The sequence below is a fragment of the Hylobates moloch genome, unplaced genomic scaffold (genome assembly GCF_009828535.3).
Source record: "Hylobates moloch isolate HMO894 unplaced genomic scaffold, HMol_V3 SCAFFOLD_18, whole genome shotgun sequence".
NCBI lineage: Eukaryota > Metazoa > Chordata > Mammalia > Primates > Hylobatidae > Hylobates > Hylobates moloch.
In genome coordinates, this window is record NW_026652293.1 from 74,463,782 (window position 1) to 74,471,938 (window position 8,157).

Below are 8,157 nucleotides of genomic sequence, written 5' to 3' on the forward strand. Positions count from 1 at the left end.
TTGAGACAGAATCTCGCTCTGTTACCCAGGATGGAGTGCAGTGGTGAGATCTTGGCTCACTGCAGCCTCCGCCTCCCAGGTTCAAGTGGTTCTCCTGCCTCAGCCTCCAGAGTAGCTGGGACTACAGGCACACGCCACCATGCCTGGCTAATTTTTGTATTTTTAGTAGAGACAGGGTTTCGCCATGTTGGCCAGGCTGGTCTCGAACTCCTGACCTCAAGCGATCTACCCAGCTTGGCCTGCCAAAGTGCTGAGATTACAGGCGTGAGCCACTGCACCCGGCCATCATGGATGCTTTGAAAGTAATCTCTCTCTCCCTCTCTCTCTCTCCCTCTCTTTCTCTCCCTCTCTCTCTCCTCTTTCTCTTCATTTCTCTCTCTCCATCTCTCTCTCCACCCGCTCCCACTATTTCTCTCTTTCTCCCTCTTTCCCTCAATATTTTAATATATCCTTTGTCTTTGATTATCTACAATTTTACTGTGATGTTTTTTGGTATGATTTACTTTTCATTTATCTTTTTTGGCATTCACTGGGACTCTTGAATCTGTAAATTAGTGCTGTGGGCCAGGCGTGGTGGCTTATGCCTGTAATCCCAGCACTTTGTGAGACTGAGGCGGGCGGATCACCTGATGTCGGGAGTTCGAGACCAGCCTGAGGAACATGAAGAAACCTGGTCTCTATTAAAAATACAAAGTTAGCTGGGCGTGGTGGCACAGGCCTGTAATCCCAGCTACTTGGAAGGCTGAGGCAGGAGAATCACTTGAACCCGGGAGGTGGAGGTTGTGGTGAGCCAAGATCACGCCATTGCACTCCAGCCTGGGCAACAAGAACGAAACTCAAAAAAATAATAAATAAATAAATAGATAAATAAATGCGTGCTGTCCACCCTTTCTGGAGAACTCTCCGACGTTATCCCTTGAACTATTGCCTCTGCCAATGCTCCCTCCTCTCCTTCTGGAAACTTCCATTTCTGTTCTCCAAATCTCTTATTCTCTCTTTCCTATTCTCCATCTTTCTCTCTCTCTCATTCTATATAATTTCTTCCGGCCTACCTTCCGAATCTGTTATTTTTCTCTTCTGTATTCAATCTGCTTTAAAACCTCATTTTGCTGAGTTATTAATTTGGGTTATTTTATTTTTTCATGGGTAGAATTTTTATTTGGTTCATTTACAAATCTGTTATATCACATGTCGTCATCTCCTATTCACTAAGAATTTTTTTAAAGCCTGTCATATGTTTCAAATAATAATCATTAGAGGTAATCTGTTTCTAACAATTCTAGCATATGAAGTCTTGTGGGGGAGGTCTGTTATCTGCTGGGTTTTTGTTAGTTCTTGTTCATTGCATCTTATTTTTTTGTTGTACTGATTTATCTTTGATTTAGTGCTACCTTTGCCCTTGAAAATTTATTCGTGAGGTCTTTCAGAGGCCGGGGATGAAGATGCCTTTATCCAGAGAGGTTTTGCATTTACAACTGCCAAGCACCTGGGTACTAGGAATCTGTAACCAGGTTTAAGTAAACATGTCTCTTTTACCTAATACTGTGAAGTTGGGCTGTGAGCACTCACCAGGGACAGCATTTGTTTTTCAAGCTTGGGAATCAGCCTTCTTCCCCACTCAACCCCAAATTCTTCCCATTCAAGAGGGAGCAGGAAAAGAGGGCTGGGTATGCTTCTGGTTCTGCCCGTCCTTCTGAGTGTCAGCTCGGTTTCCCAGCTGCCTCCAGGCAGATCTGCAGGTGCTGTCAGTGCAAGAGTGGACTGTGCTCTTCCCGCTCTCTCTTGTTTCTTGACCTCCAAATTTCGAACTCTATTTGTATATGCTTTAAAGAACGTTTCCATACTCTCTCATTTTAACTCGTCTTCCCATAGGAATGTGGTCCCAATAACAGCTTGCTGTCATCAAAAATGGAAGGTCCCCCTTGTCATCTTTATACATTCTTTTCATTTCTATTAAGTGTTGGATCAATCCAATGTCAGTTAGAGGAGTGTTTGTGTTTCCGTAATTCTAATCACTTCCACCTATTACACACAGCCGGTGTGAAAGTCAAATAAGATACTAAAGGTAAAAGTTCCCCTTTCTTTAAATTTGTAAATACTGTCTTTCCAAAGAGAATATAAATTCCTTTACATATAATTTAGCTTTGTTTCTTGTATCACACATAGCACTATTTCTTGCGAATAATAAGGAATCTAAAAATATACTTCATATGTGATTGTTGTGAGGGGTGTGAGTAGAAAATTATCTATTTGTCCAGGTAATACAGTAAGCCCTCACTTAACATCATTGATAGGTTCTTGGAAACTGTGACTTTCAGCAGAATGACTTATAACGAAACCATTGTTTGTCTTCATAAACGATGTTATTATGAAACATTATTTGAAGACCTGCTATATGTCATTTTTCTTAAAGCCACACTTTTCAAGAATCTATTGAGAACATTCAGTGAAGGCATACCTATTATACTAATTTCACAGCTCTTAAAATAATAATCAGGCAGGGGAACCGTGGCTCACACCTTTGGGAGGCGGAGGTGGGCAGGTCATTTGAGGAAGCTGAGGTGGGCGGATCACTTGAGGTCAGCACTTTGAGAGGCCGAGATGGGCAGATCACTTGAGGTCAGAAGTTTGGGAGGCCAAGGTAGGAGGATCACTTGAGGTCAGGAGTTTGAGACCAGCCTGGCCAACACGGTGAAACCCCATCTCTACTAAAAATATAAAATTAAGTGGGCATGGTGGCTGGTGCTTGTAATCCCAGCTACTCGGGAGGCTGAGGCAGGAGAATTGCTTGAACCCAGGAGGAGGAGGTTACAGTGAGCTGGGATCACGCCACTGCATTCCAGCCTGGGCAACAGAGTGAGACTCCATCTCAAAAATAAATACATAAAAATTAAAATTAAAAAACCCTCCAAAACAATAGTGGATTGGTTAAATAAATGATGTGTTAATTATATAATGGAATAAGTTATAAGCCACTAAAAATGATGTTGGAGAAGACTACGTAATGGCATGGTAAAATAATTTTGATACATTAAATAAGAAAAAGTATGTTACAAAAGATATATATGCTATACATGTCATGAGACATGTGTCCAAACTCAGAGAATGTACACACCAACAGTGAATCCTATTGTAAACTCTGGACTCTGGGTGATAATGATGTGTCAATGTTGGTTCACAGGTTGTAACAAATGTCCCTTCTGCTGAGGGATGTTGGTAGTGGGAGAGGCTGCATGTGTGGGGATAGGGACTATGTGGGAAATCTCTGTACCTTCTGCTCAACATTGCTGTCGACACAAAACCACTCTTTAAAAAAACCTCTTTAAAATTATGTAATTTAAAGAATTTAGGGGCTGGCCATGATGACTCCTGCCTGTAATCCCAGCACTTTGGGAGGCCAAGGCGAGCGGATCACTTGAGGCTAGGAGTTCGAGACCGGCCTGGCCAAAATTGTGAAACCCTGTCTCTACTAAAAACACAAAAAATTAGCCGGGTGTGGTGTTACACACCTGTAATCCCAGATACTCGGGAGGCTGAGACAGGAAAATCGCTTGAACCCAAGAGGCGGAGGTTGCAGTGAGCCGAGATCGTGCCATTGCACTCCAGCCTGGGCGACAAAGCAAGACTTCATTTCAAGAAACAGAAAACAAACAAACAAAAAATTAGCCGGGCACTGTGGTGGTGCCTGTAATCCCCGCTACTCAGGGGATGAGGCAGGAGGATTGCTTGAACCCCGGAGATGGAGGCTGCAGTGAGCTATCGTGCCATTTTACTCCAGCCTGGGCAACAAGAGCAAAACTCCATCTAACAACAAAAAAAAAGAATTTAGGGAATTATTTATGGGGAAGTGATATTCCTGAACAGTTTGTATTCAAAAAATAAAATAAAAATGAAGGCAGCATTGTTTTTCTAGGAAGTGTGTGTGCGTGCACGCATGTGTGCAGACACGTGTGCAAGTGTGTGTCTAGGTCTAAGCAAAGTTAAGTGAAAGGTGCTTATCACTGCATTTTGCTTAATTTTTTCCCCTATTCTTGTGACATATTATGTCGCTACATTTTATTTTTTTTAATATTATTTTTTGAGATGGAGTCTTGCTGTCTTGCCCAGGCTGGAGTTGGAGTGCAGTGGCACAATCTCGGCTCACTGCAAGCTCCAACTCCCGGGTTCACGCCCTTTTCCCGCCTCAGCCTCCCAAGTAGCTGGGACTACAGGCGCCTGCCACCACACCTGGCTAATTTTGTTTTTGTATTTTTAGTAGAGACAGGGTTTCACCGTGTTAGCTGGGATGGTCTCCACCTCCCGACCTCATGATCCGCCCGCCTCGGCCTCCCGAAGTGCTGGGATGACAGGTGTGAGCCACCGCGCCCTGCCTATGTCACTACATTTTAAACAGCATCTCCCTTTTCTCCAAGTTTCAAATCTAATTTTCTCCAAGAATTAGATCATTCTAAGGATAGGAAATGATGTATCCAACGCAGCAGAGGTTCTCTCACTCTTGCTGTTGCTCTGTTGCTGACATCTGCTATTTCCTTCAGTCTAATGCAAAGACAAGTGGCCAGGGCTATGACCATGTCCTGAAGACTTTGAGCAGAAATATGATGGGTTAGCTGATGAAGTCCTGGTTACTAAATATTTGGATGCAGTAGATTCCAATATGTGAAAATGGAATATAAAAAAAAGCTGTAACAGAGCTTAGCTTTTTATAACCTTAGGTGGCTTTAGTATAAGTTTCAACATTTGTGGAAAGACATGACCACTTTTTTCTACTTGGAGAATAAAATAATTTTGCAAAGAAAAAAATAAGACAGTAAGTGCCACATGAGCCTAAGATTGTCAAAGAAAAATTAGCATGGAAGGGAACACATCAAAGTATCACTAACCTTGCTCATACATTGCTGGCTGAAGTGTTATTTGGTAAAACTCCATTAAAAACAATTTGGCAATACCTATCAAAATTATAAATTCACATACCCTTGGATGCAGCAATTCTATTTATATGGGTATTTTATGATATGCTCACACATTTGAAGATAATATATGTGTGAGCTTACTAATACAATTTTGTGTGAAAAAGTTTGAAAGTCAATTTAAAACATCTATCGGAGAACTTGTTAAATATTTATGATATTTGCCTAAATATTATGGAGCTATAAGACAGAAAGAGGAAACTCTTCTTGAACTTTTGGAATAATCTCCAAAGTATATTTTGAGTGAAAAAACTTAGATGCATGTATATTAAATGGTTTGTATTTTCTATGCTACTGTATTAGTGCGTTGTTGAATTGGTATAAAAAAAAAATACTTGAGGCCAAACACAGTGGCTCATGCCTGTAATCCCAGCACTTTGGGAGGCCGAGGAGGGTGGATCACTTGAGGTCATGAGTTCGAGACCAGCCTGGCCAACAAGGTGAAACCTCATCCCTACTAAAAATACAAAAATTAGCCGGGCGTGGTGGCACGTGCCTATAGTACCAGCTACACAGGAGGCTGAGGCAGGAGAATCGCTTGAACCTGGGAGGCAGAGGTTGCAGTGAGCTGAGATCCTGCCACTGTACGCCAGCCTGTGTGACAGAGCAAGATTCCATCTCAGAAAAAGAAAAAAAAAAAAGAAAATACCTGAGACTGAGTAACTTATAAAGAAAAGAGGTTTAATTGGTTCAGAGTTCCATAGGCTGAACAGGAAGCACGATATTGGCATCTGCTCAGTTTCTGGTGATGTCTCAGGAAGCTTCCAATCATGGTAGAAGGCAAAGGAGGAGTGGGCAGGCCACACGGCGAAAGCAGGAGCAAGAGATGGGGGCAGTGCCACATACTTGTAAACACACAGATCTCCACCAGAACCCACTTACTATCACAAGGACAGCATCAAGGGTATGGTACTAAACCATTCATGAGAAATCCATCCCCACTATCCAATCACCTCCTGCCAGGCCTCATCTCCAACAATGGGGAGTGTATTTTAACATGAGGTTTGGGTGGGGACACAGATCCAAACCCTATCAGCTACTATTTGCTTTAAATAAAAGGGAGTCCTGGCTGGGTGTGATGGCTTACGCCTATAATCCCAGCATTTTGAGAGGCTAAGGCGGGTGGATCACGAGGTCAGGAGTTCAAGACCGGGCTTGCCAAGATGGTGAAATCCTGTCTCTACTAAAAATACAAAAATTAGCCGGGCATGGTAGTGGGCGCCTGTAATCCCAGCTACTGGGGAGGCTGAGGCAGAGAATTGCTTGAACCGGGAGGCGGAGGTTGCAGTGAGCCAAGATTGCGCCACTGTACTCCAGCTTGGGCAGTAGAGCAAGACTCTGTCTCAAAAATAAATTAAAATGGCAGGGCACGGTGGCTCACGCCTGTAATCCCAGCACTTTGGGAGGCTGAGGTGGGTGGACCACGAGGTCAGGAGTTCGAGACCAGCCTGGCCAATATGGTGACACCTCTTCTCTACCAAAAGTACAAAAAAATTAGCCGGGGCTGGTGGTGCCTGTAGTCCCAGCTACTCGGCTCAGAAGGCTGAGGCAGGAGAATCACTTGAATCCAGGAGGTGGAGGTTGCAGTGAGCCAAGATCGCACCACTGGACTCCAGCCTGGGCAACAGAGTGAGACTCCGTCTAAAAATAATAACAATAAATAAATAAAAGGGGGTCCTTTGCGCAAGATGGCACGGAAGGCAAAGAAGGAAGCTCCTGCCCCCTCCTAAAACTGAAGCCAAAGCGAAGGCTTTGAAGGCCAAGAAGGCAGTGCTGAAAGCCATCCACAGCCACACACAAAAAAGAACGTCCACACGTCACCCACCTTCCTGCGGCCACACACTGCACCTCCCGAAGACAGCCCAGATATCCTCGGACAAGCGCCTCCAGGAGGAGCAGGCCTGACCGCTGTGCCATCATCAAATTCCCGCAGACCACTGATCAGCCATGAAGAAGAGAGAAGACAACACACTTGTGTACATTGTGGATGTTAAAGCCAACAAGTGCCAGATCAAGCAGGCTGTGAGAAAGCTCTGTAATACTAGTGTGGTCAAAGTCCACACCCCGATCAGGCTGATGGAGAGAAGAAGGCGTATGTTTACCTGGATCCTAATTACAATGCTTTGGATATTGTCAACAAAACTGGGATAATCTAAGTCTGGCTGGCTAATTCTAAAGAGAGAGAGATATATATTTTTTATATATATATGAGAGAGATATATAAAAGTGGGTCAGAGGGAACACACACACACACACACATATATATATCTTTAGAATTAGCCAGCCAGACTTAGATATATATATCAGTTATATATATATATATTTTTCACCGGAAAAAAATAACAAAATAAAATAAATAAAAGGGGTCAGAAGAAATATGCCTTCTTTCCAGTGTACTTTATCATATACATAAATGTAATTATGTTTCGGGAGAGAAAAGGGGTGGGTGAAATTTTTTTTTCTTTTTTTTGAGAGAGGATCTCACTCTGTCGCCCAGTCTGGAGTGCAGTGGAGTGATCTTGGCTCACTGCAACCTCTGCCTCTTGGGTTCAAGCGATTGCCTTGCCTCAGCCTCCTGAGTAGCTGGGATCACAGGCATGCGCCACCATGCCTGGCTCATTTTTTTGTATTTTTAGTAGAGAAGGGGTTTCACCATGTTGGCCAGGCTGGTCTCAAACTCCTGACCTCAAATGATCTGCCTGCCTCAGCCTCCCAAAATACTGGGATTACAGGCATGAGCCACCGCACCTGGCCAAAATTTTTTTATTGTGTACTCTTTTGTATCTCTTGAATTTGAAACATGTAAGTAAATGTTATAATTAAAAATTTTTAAATTCATAATTAGAAATATGACCAACCTGCTAGAGCGTAAGCTTCGTGGAGGTAAGGGACCGTGTCTGTCTTATATACAGTTCTACTCACAGCCCCCAGCACAGTGCCTCACATGGAGGAGTCATTTCATACTTGAATGAATAATGAACGGTTAATATTTAGTTGTGGCATTCCTGGAAATTTTTTGTAATTTTAAAATGTTCTCTTATATACAGGTTTTGGATTTTTATAATCAGAAACACAATTTTTAAGTGGAAGTCCAAACCTCGGATGCAGCAGAGTCCTTAGTCCCAGCTTGGCCTCATGCCTCAGGAAGCCTTGTGCTTTTTGAAATGTTTCCTAAAAATGTTCTAAGACT

General features: G+C 43.0%; 1 pseudogene; it reads left to right on the top strand.

Moving 5' to 3' along the window:
• Positions 1-6,655: 6,655 nt before the first annotated feature.
• Positions 6,656-7,123, top strand: LOC131381761 (large ribosomal subunit protein uL23-like; annotated as a pseudogene).
• The last annotated feature ends 1,034 nt before the right edge of the window (positions 7,124-8,157 follow it).